This window comes from Durio zibethinus, chromosome 16, assembly GCF_047325235.1.
Source record: "Durio zibethinus cultivar Kanyao isolate XHJ-2024 chromosome 16, ASM4732523v1, whole genome shotgun sequence".
In the NCBI taxonomy this organism is placed as follows: Eukaryota; Viridiplantae; Streptophyta; class Magnoliopsida; order Malvales; family Malvaceae; genus Durio; species Durio zibethinus.
In genome coordinates this window covers 3210415-3222382 of record NC_143177.1, presented here as the reverse complement: position 1 = coordinate 3222382, position 11968 = coordinate 3210415, and positions in this window count along the sequence as shown.

The window sequence follows — 11968 nt, the reverse complement described above, 5'->3', positions numbered from 1 at the left end:
ATTATAGTTGTGATTGAAAAAAATAATAATAAAAAATTTATATTGATTTTATATCATTAGAGTTAACATTTAAATTTAACTGATGACGTGATGAATTTACTTGTATAACATGAACTTAATCGTATAGTATCGAAAGTGCTGTGAAATTTAAACAGGAACTAAAAAATTTAAAGATTTGAATTAAAATTCAATTTGTTGAAAAAAGTTAAAGATTTGAATTAAAAAAATTAAAATTAAAACAAAAACAACCTTGAAATGATTCGAATTTAAAAATATCAAAAAAAATTGAATTTGTTAAAGATATCCAAACTTAAAAAATATGAAAATAATTATATTTTTTTGTAAAATTAAAAAAAAATTAATTTTGACTTGAAGTCGATTCAAATTGATAAGGATTGAATTAAAAATATTTAACTAATTTATTCAAATTTAATTCAAATTCAAATAATTTAAATAAAAAAATTTGAATTTAAAATAATCTAAATTTAAAATAATTCAAACTTAAAATTACTTTATCTTAACATGAATCAATATATCTGAAACCACTTGTTTATCACTTTTATATATTCTACTACACATCTTAGATATGAAAATATATAACTGATTATGAAATATGATTGGACAAAGTAAATAAAAATCATTAAGTAAAGTTCATTAAGGTTTAGTTATTAAACATGATTAAAATTAAAATAAAATTTCAAACTAACAAATTAAAAAAAGATTTGTTACATAACTTATCTAAACAAATCTTATTTAAGTTGTAATGAACTTGGTTAAAATCCCACTGAATATTTGATTTATATGAAACTGAATACCTTGAGCAATTTTCAAGTTTGACTTCCACATTCTCATTGCTATGAGAAAGCTGCCATTAGTCATAAAAAGAACGATAAAAAGCTGCCATTAGTCATAAAAAGAACGATAAAAATTTAGTGGAACTTTCAACAAAATTAAAATCAAAACATAAAAAAAAAAAATGGCGTAATTAAAGACAATAATAAATAATAAATAAATAGATATCTATTATTATTTAATTTATTTATATCAAATTTAAATAATTATAAATAAATAATTAATAAATTTAAATATAAAATTTATTATTCGTTCATAACGGATATGATTATATCTTTTAAATATCTAATATTTGAATTTGTTTTATTTTAATGGATAATAATGAATATTTAAATTTGTATTTGAATTCATTATTAGTTTAAATATATAAAATTTTATGTTTGTAGAATATTTCGATCTTAAAAAATAATTTTTATTTATTATTAATTAAAAATAAACTTAAATTTTAAATTAAAATTTTGTTTATTTTACATTTTGATAAAAATTTTAAATAAATAAATATTTTAACGAATTCATATATTTAAATAAATAGTACTTATTTAAATAAATTTAGATTTAGATAATAATATTAATTTAAATAAATATTTAAATAAATTTAAATATTATAAGTATTAAACGAATTTAAATATATTTATTTAAATTTATATAATTGCAGAAATTGTTAGTCAAACATATAAAAAGGATTTTATTTATTCTTTTCTTATTCTCTCGTTAAATTCTTCTTCATCTCTCTATGAATTCTTTTCAAAATCCATATTACCATTTTTCCAAAACCCAAAATTTGACACTGGACTGTCATCGGCAATCATCGACTGCAGCTGACGACATCGTTTTATTATCATTCAGATGAGTTATAAAAATTATTATAATTATAATTGAAAAAAAATTTATAAAAAAATTTATGTTAAATATATTTTATTAAAATTAACATTTAATTTAAATAATAATACAATAAATTCAATTACATCACAATAAAATTTAAACCCTTATTTAATCCCAAAACTTTACTTCTCCCTCGTGTCATTTTTCAAATTAGATTTCGTAAAAAATCTCTAAAATCCCTAAATCTAAAGGTAAACCAAACATTTTGTTATCATTTTCACCTCTTAGGTTCTGTCAAAACCCGAAAAGCATTCCCATTTCATTTACCACTTTTTTCTCTCTCTCTAAATTCTTCCTTCTCTCTAACTTATGCTTTTAGCAGTCACATGAAAGGAAAAAACTTGGTAAGTGTTTCTCTTTCTTGGACTGGGCATTTTTTCTTGTGATGCCTTGGCAGGTCATCCTACATTGCATCAAGCTGCAAAGAGATGGTCACCTCGTGTGGAGAAGGCATTAGGGAGCATCTAGGGGTGTAATCAAGCCGAGTCAAGTTGATACAGTGAGAAGTTCAAACTCGAGCTCGACTCATAATTTGTGACTTAATATTCGGTTCGAACTCGATCGAGTTTTATTTTTTAAGCTCGAGCTCGATTCATGATCGAATTCGAGCTACTCGAGTTCGTTCGATTAAGCTCAATTAATATGTAAAAATAAGCTCGATTCGTATACTCGATAAGAGTTCGATTATTTATGTTCGAGCTCGAACTCGAATTCGAAATATTTTATTAATTAAAATAATAAAAATATATTTAAATATAAAAGTTCGATTAGGCTGACGAGTTACTCGAACCGGATATAAGTGTTGGGAAATACCACAATACCCACGCGCAGCAACCACACACAAAATAACAAGCTCAAATCAAGAATAAGAACACACAAATATATTTGGTTCGGCCCAACTCAAAATGGCCTACTTCAAATCTAATTCACTATCAAATAAGTCTTTACAATGGTGAGACTTTTAGAATGAGAAAAGTCTCCTAAAACTCCTTACTCAAAACTTAACCCAAAACCCAATTACACCCTTTAATAGCCTACTTACTTAGCTATTCTCTTGGTGTCTGACTCTCTGGGGTTACTAAACTAAAATCAAAACATCTTATTTATAAGGGTGAAACCCTTTATACCTTTACTAAACTCTCGATGTGGGATACAAGACAAATTCAAACTTACTTAACTTTCGATGTGGGATTCTGAGATTCAAGGCAAATCCCAACAAATCCTCCCTTGACTTGAATCTCCAAACACTTCAACAGTATCTGTGAAGCTAACATGCTTACCTTTCTTCTTTTCTTTCATCACAGGCATTCCAGCAACTGAGCCTCCATCAAACATGTACAAGTGATTGACCCTATTCCCTTGTAGAATCACACTATCATTCTTATACACTTTCAACCAATCATTACTACCATAAAATGTGTACCCCCGAGAAGCTAACTCACATAAAGCAATCAAATTGTAGTGACAATTTGGTACATACCTTACATGACGAAGTGTCCTAATAACACCATTGTGAGATCTAAGGCAAACACTCCCAATGCCTTGAATCTGCACCTTTTCTTTGTTAGCAACCACAATATCCCCATACTTTTCATTCTCATTCAACTCTACAAAGCAGCTTCTATCATTGCAAACATGAACTGTAGCAGCTGAATCTAAAACCCAACCTTTATCACTTTTCAAAATCTGGGTCTCATCCACACAAGTTGTCAAAACAACATCATCATCATCATCAGACACGACAGCAGCAGTATCACTCTTTTTTTCATTTGATTTCTTTTCATCATTCGCCCTTTTGAAAGCAGCCATATCCCTTATCAGCTTCCTGCAGCGCATTTGGATATGTCCCTTCTTACCACAATAATAACATTCTACATCACTGTAATCTCTGTCTCTTGACTTGGATCTCCATCTTGATCCATCAATCTTCTTTTGAGTCTTCCCTCGATCAAAACCCTTCACAGCTAGTGTACTCCCCCCAGGTGATGAGTTCTGAGCTCCCATAAACCTTTCATTCTCATGCAACAGGGCAGTCACATCATCCAACTTCAAAGTAGACTTGCCTACCAACACAGTCTGAACTAAAGGCCTATAAGACTTGGATAAAGATGACAACAAAATTAAAGCCTTCTCTTCATCTTTTAACTCATCAACAGATATCGCTAGCAATTGAGAAACCAATCTATTAAACTCATTCAAGTGATTATGAAGACTCATACCTTCTTCCATCTTCAGAGAATACAGATCCATCTTCAAACATAATCTATTAGTCAACGACTTCGAAGCATAAATACCTTCAAGTTTATCCCACAAACTCTTTGGAGTACTCTCAGTCAACACACTGTATTTTACCTCTGGAGCTAGCGCCAATCTAATAGTACTAACGGCTTTCTTCTGAATCCTATTCCAATTAGCATCAGACATTCCTTCAGGCTTACTACTCTCTAATGCCTGATCCAACCCTTGTTGTACTAATAGATCTTGAATCGTACTTTGCCATAACATAAAATTACTCTTTCCATCAAATAACGGAATCTCAAACTTAGGCATAGACATACCAGACATACCTTCTTCAGACATCTTCAAACACTGCTTCACGATCTCTTGGACCCACAAACCTTAAACCTCGAACCTCGAACCTCGAACCTCGCTCTGATACCACTTGTTGGGGATCACCACAGCTCTGATACCACTTGTTGGGAAATACCACAATACCCACGCGCAGCAACCACACACAAAATAACAAGCTCAAATCAAGAATAAGAACACACAAATATATTTGGTTCGGCCCAACTCAAAATGGCCTACTTCAAATCTAATTCACTATCAAATAAGTCTTTACAATGGTGAGACTTTTAGAATGAGAAAAGTCTCCTAAAACTCCTTACTCAAAACTTAACCTAAAACCCAATTACACCCTTTAATAGCCTACTTACTTAGCTATTCTCTTGGTGTCTGACTCTCTGGGGTTACTAAACTAAAATCAAAACATCTTATTTATAAGGGTGAAACCCTTTATACCTTTACTAAACTCTCGATGTGGGATACAAGACAAATTCAAACTTACTTAACTTTCGATGTGGGATTCTGAGATTCAAGGCAAATCCCAACAATAAGAATATTCGAATTCGGCTCAATCAATAAATCGAGTTACTTGAGCTCGAGCTCGACTCGATAATAATCGAACTAAATTCAAATTTTTCTTCAAATCGAATCCGAGTAGCTTACGAGTACTAATATATCATTTACATCCCTAGGAGCACCCCAATCAAGAAACTCCAATAAAATAAAATAAAAATGTAAGAAGATTGAAATAGATTGGGTGAAGGATGTCTTTCAATTACCCATCTATATCTTAAACTAAAGATGAGGAAGGTAAGATTTTGGACTTTTTTATTTATTGAAATTTTTACTGGGTTTGGTGTAAAAATTTTTAGATATATAATTAGATTCGATGATTTATATATTTATAACATATTTTATATAAAAATTATATGTCATAATTCATATTTACATAAAAATATAAAATATATTTTTTAATTTTATTAAATTTATATATAATTATTGTCAAAATTTTAAATTATATTACTTTTATATCATTTTTCGTATCGTATAATCATATTGTGTTTTAAATTATTATGTCTATCCGCAACTGATTTTTTTTTAATTAACAATTTTTAACAAAGAAATTAAAATATTTTTTAATGATAAAAAATATTGTAAACTAAATGTAATACCAATTTATATAATTCATATTCATTAAAAAATTCTATGTATAAGTTCTAATTTGAGCACATTCAAAATAAAAAAATTAAATTAATTGAATTTATAATAAAAAATTAAATTAATTAAAATAAATTTAAAATATTTTAATTAAAAAAAAGTTAAATATCTTAAATTTAGCATTTAACCAACTTAAAACAAAGCAAAATAATAATATATTTAAATAAAATGCCAAAGTGGTAGGGATCATAGGGAATAAAAATACTCAAACTTTGTGAGGACGTTTAGTTCGTGAAATTTTATATTTTTAGAGAAAAAAATGATATCTAAAAAAGTGTGAATTCCTGATAATGAGTAATTTTTTATGGCACGGGATTATTCCTGTGATTGGTTAAGAAGAAAGTCAAATTACTTAATCCAATATTTTTACTATAATATCATTCACTACATAACAAACACAATGTTTTTGTCAAATATAAATGCAATATTTGATAAAAAAAAATCAAGTCAAATATTGACAGAAAGACAATCTTTTATCAAATAATCCAAAAAAAATTCATAATTCTACGTTTCAAATCCTAAAAATATGGTATTCAAGTGGTCAATTATTAAAAAAAATAATAATTAATTACCACATTTTATTTATCCAAGAAACGCAAAAAATAATTCTCAATTACTACATTTCAAAACCTAAAAACGCAGTATTCTAGTGGAAAGTTAAAAAAAATTATAATATAATAATATATTTTAACTTACAAGAAACATAATAAATAATCCATAATTATTGTGTTTCAACCTCTCGAAACATAGTATTTAAGTGAAAAATTAAAAAAAAAAATTATTTACTCAAGTACTGTGTTTAACTTCAAAGAAACATAATAATTAATCACATGACCTAGGTTTATATAAAAAATCAATTGAGCATTAAATACTGCATTTGTCCACAAAGAAATGTAGTGAAAACGTATATTGCACAATTGTAAAAGAAAAAATGATAATGCATATGGCTTAGGGGCCCATGTGGCATTATTTAGACCACTCTTTTTGCTTTGCTTTGTATTTGACGTTTTGTTCTGATAGCCTTTGCTTTGTTGTGCTTTGCATTTGACTTATTATTGCGTTTTTAATCTTAGAAACACAATATTTGTATTTGACCTATTACTATAGTTCTAACATAAGAAATGCAATATTTGTTTAGTTAAATATTATGTTTTTGACATTACAAATATAGTATTTGTTTGGTTTAAAATTGCTTTTTTACAAATACCATGTTTCTAAAATAAAAAATGTGATATTTGTAATTTAATCAAAAGTATTTTGTTATTTAACAAAAATTTTTTATTCAAGTTAAATGTGAACCAAAATAACTTTTCTTTCGAAATATTAAAAAATTATTGGGAGAGGTGTGTTTTTATTTCAAGATTTTTGAGTACTGTTGAGAATATAAGATTATCCTAAAGAATCAAATACTTGTGAATCAAATGTGGGAATCACATTTTCACAAGTAAAATTTTGAAAAATATCTCATATTCTCCTGAACCAAACGTTTTATGTCTGTTAACCATAATCATATTAAAATTCGTTAGGTTTTTAATTGATTTGAATTATTTAAATATGATTTTTTAAAAAAATTATATTTAATTTAGTTTATATAATAATTATTGTTTGGTATTTTTTATTAAAAATTATTTTAAAAAGAAATTAATTTAAATTTAAATGATAATAACTGTTTTTAATTTTAATAAATTTTAGTTTATATAATTAAAAATATTTATATAATTTCAAAATTTATTTATTATTGATATCGAACTGTCTTTTGGAAGACTAAAACTAGAAATTACAAGATGAAAGGTTGATTAAAAGCAAAGGTCAGACGTTTTCTTAATATTTGTACCTTAAAACTCAAGTCAATGCTTGGGAAGAGAGAAAAATGAGGGAAAAACTTGAAAGTAGAGGTATATGGAATTGAGTTGATAGAACTTGAGGGAGTTTTTATACTTGTATGGTAGAGATGTTGGGGTTGGGTGGCCCAAACTCCAAATGATAGGGCTAAGGCTGATGTTGCAAGTCCGATCTAAGCTAGCAGTCAACAAACTAATTGGGAGATAACAAGTCAGCATTTTTAAGTATCATTTGGAGGTCAGTTAAGGTGACCGAGCTAATGTGGATCTTAAACTTTCAAGTTGGCTTAACTTGTTAGCTCGGATTGAAAAGATTGAATTGCCTCATTTGGCTTATGACTTATATTAGAGGGAAAAATGTTTATTTTTCCCTTTAGACCATAAATGCCTTTAACATTTTGTCTTCCCCATTAAATAGTTTAAGGCATCAAACTAACGAGAAGTAGGATTAGCCAATCTATTGTTGTCCAAATTGACCTGCAAGTTGAGCGTGGATTAATTTCGAAGTTCCCATTGTATTGATGGAAAGACTACTTCTATAACTACCCCAACCTTGATATGCTGAGCTACAATCTATGGTCATACCAACATAGATAAGGTAGGGTTGGTATTTTGATTAAGATTGAAGCGATCGATGTCGTGCTCACATAATATGATCGACATAACATTTATGGTACATACATAATGTGTCTAACGTGACATTACATGTATAGTTGACGTGACACTAACAATGTGTGCATTATACATCTGACATGATATTTATGTGCCACAACTAACCTAGAGTTTTTATAGTTGGTTGACATGACACTTGTGAATTTTATATGAACTTATCGCAGATTCATCTGAATTTACATTTATTAATGAGAGAGAAATTTTGGTGGGAAGTGAAAATTTGGGCGATTCTCTAAATTTGGATTGAAAAGCTAAAAGGTAGTCCTTGGTATTAGTATAATGATGTGGTTCAATTTGGGACATTCATCCAATCTAAGACTTGGCTATATAAGGCCTTATAGGCCCTGGTTTTTCATTATCCAACACTCTTCTTGATCTATTGTTGACCTGTTTTCACCAATCTCTAGCTTTTCAGCTTTTTTTAGTTCGACATTCTATTTGTTTGACCTTCTTCTTCTCAAACAATTTTGATACCTTTTTCTTTTCTCACAATGTCATCTGATTTAAGTTTGTCTAACTTAAATAACACATTTAAACTTTTAATAAAAGTTGTATATGATTTTGGTAAAAACTAAAAAAATATGTTTATGTGTTTACACAAATTATAACATAATAATTTTAATATTTTATATATATTTAACATAAAAACAAACACGACAAAAATACAAGAACAGTCATATCTAATTAAAAGATCATAAAACATTTTAGTACGATATAGTTATATATATTAAAAATGAATTAATTATTAACAAATGAACAAATGTCAAACTTTTTCAATATTGTTGGTAGAATTTACAATTCTCACGTAGGTGTGTGTATAAAAAGATAAATACCGAAACTTGAGTTTTTCGTCCCTTTAAAAAAATCCAGCAATGTTTGGGCCCATAAAAGCCCAATTAGAAGTACTAATAATTATATCTTATTTTATTTTTAATATATAGGAAAAAGACTAGCCAAGTAATTTCCTTCCACCTCGGGTTTCTAGGGTTTAAGGCAGACAAAGATTGAAAAATATTTCTTTTTAGCTTCTTTACTGTGTGGGTACTATGTCAAGTTCCTAAAATTAAAATTATTGTAATATGGTTTCTTAAAATAACACATTTTTGTCAAACATTTTAAAATAACATAATAAGTATTTTGATACAAAAGTAAGAGCCTGACAAACCAAGGATTGGAATTATATCTTCTCCTTGATGAAGTACCCATGCCAAAGCTAACTGAGGAGGGGTGCATCTATGCTTTTTTGTCAAGTTTTATTAAAAAGCACATACCAGTTTGTTCTCCTATAAATTATCTCCTGTGAATCTTGGATGCATTTTCTGTGACAAAAACATTGATATGAATAAAAAAGGAGATCTTTCGTATTATAAATAATGTTAGAATTTGTGTTGAATCTCATAATTTCACATCAAAAGTTAAGTGAATTTGAATTTGTTTTGTATTTCACATCGAAAGTTTAGTAAACGTATAAAGAGTTTCACCATTATAAATAAAATATTCTAGTTTTAGTTTGGTAATATCAAATAGTTAGACATCAAGATAATAGTCAGGTGAGTATGCTATTAAAATGGTGTAATTAGATTTTGGATTAAGTTTTGAGTAAAAAATTTTTGGTGACTTTTCTTATTTCATAAATCTCTCAATTGTGAAGATTTATTTGATAATAGATTAAGTTTAGAGTAGGTCATTTTGAATTATGTTGAAACAAATATATTTATGTGATTTTATTCTTGATTTGAGCTTGCTATTTTGCTCGTGGGTACTACGTGCGCATGTTAATTTCTCAACAAATGGTATTAGAGCTGTGGTGATCCCTACCAAATAGTATTAGAGTGAAGTTTATGGGAAGAAGAAAAGGGTCTCAAGAAGGTATGTCTAATATGCCTATGCTTAAGTTTGAGATTCTGTTATTTGATAGAAAGAGTAATTTCATATTGTGATAAAATACGATTCAAGATCTGTTAGTATAACAATAGTTAGATAAGGTATTAGAGAGTAGTAAGCTTGAGAGAATGTCTGACGATAATTAAAATAGAATTCAAAAAAAGCTGTTAGTAGTATTAGATTGGTGCTAGCCCCAAAGGTAAAGTATAGTGTGTTGACTAAGAGTACTCTGAAGAGTTTTTGGGATAAGCTTGAAGGTATTTATGTATTGAAGTCGTTAACTAACAGATTATGTTTGAAGATGGATTTGTATTCTTTGAAGATGAAAGAATGTACAAGTCTTTATAATCACCTGAATAAGTTTAATAAATTGATTTATCAATTGCTAACGATTTCTGTTGATGAATTAGAAGACAAAGAGAAGATTTTAGTTTTATTATCATCTTTGCCCAAGTCTTATAGGCCTTTAGTTTCAACTTTGTTAGTGTGTAGATCTACTTTAAAATTAGATGATGTGATTATCTTGTTATGAAAGAACAAAAGGTTTATGGGAACACAAAATTCATCACCTAAGGAAGTATACTAGCTGTAGAGGGTTTTGATCAGTAGAGGACTCAAAAGAAAATTAATTGATAAAAAGAAAGATCAAAGTTAAGAGATAGAGATTAGTGACATAGAATGCTATTATTATGGTGAAAAAGAACATATCCAAGTATGCTGTAAGAAGCTAAGAAGGGATATAGTTACTTTTAAAAGGGCGAATGATGAAAAAAAATTGGATGAAGAAAAGAGTGATACTGGTGCTGTTGTGTCTAATGATGATGATATTATTTTAACGACTTGTATGGATGAGACTCAGACTTTGAAAGGTGATAAAGGTTAGGTTTTAGATTCAGCTGCTACACTCTATATTTGCAATGATAGAAATTGCTTTGTGGAGTTGGATGAGAATGAAAAGTATGAAGATATTGTAGTTGCTAACAACCAAAAAGTGTTGATTCAAGGAATTGGGAGTATTCGCCTTAGATATCACAATAGTGTTATTAGAATGCTTTGTCATGTAAGGTATATACTAAGTTGTAGTTATAATTTAATCGCTTTAGGTGAGTTAGCTTCTCGGGAGTAGACACACAATAGTAGTAAATTGTTGAAATTTCTATGATGAAAGAAAAAAAGAAAGGCAAGCGTGTCAGCTTTGCAGATACTTTTGAAGTGTTTAGAGATTCAAGTGAGAGGATTTGTTGAGATTTGCCTTGAATCTCATAATTATACATTGAAAGTTAAGTGAGTTTGAGTTTATTTTGTATCTTACATTGAGATTTTAGTAAACGCAAAAAAGTTTTACCCTTATAAATAAAATGTTTTGATTTTAATTAAGTAATCCCAAATAGTTAGAGATCAAGAGAATAATCAGATGAGTAGTAATTGAGTTTTTTATTAAGTTTTGAGTAAGCAGTTTTTTGTGACTTTTCTCATTCCAAAAGTCTCTTAATTATAAAGATTTATTTGACAATGAATTAGATTTGAAGTAACTTATTTTAAGTTAGATCAAAATAAATATATTTATGTGTTCTTATTTTTTATTTGAATTTATTATTTTATTTATAAGTGCTGCGCATGTTTTGATTTTCCAACAGATAAAAGCTGACATGTGAAATCATTAATATATCCTCTTCAATCTCACAAGTCCAGAGAGAATATTCTATTTCCAGGGCTGTGATAGGATGAATAGCTTGAGCTCTCCTCATCGTTTCAGCACTAGGTTCAGGTAGCCCAATATATTTTATGTTTCCCTCCTCTACCAGCTTCTTGAGTTCCCTCAGCTGTCTTGCAAAGGTCCACTCAAATGTTTGATGCATTAAGCAAAGGTCATGAACAATAAATCTATTGTAAAGAAGTGTTCCTGATATTGCTTACAGTATCCTGAAGTATCTACACAAATCAAGCCGCTTTAGGCTAGCTTCACAGCATTTTCGCACATATTCAGGGGTCTCCTTGACGCCAAAACTGAATCCCTCACGCCTAAAAATTCCAAATTTTGTTGCTAATTGCAC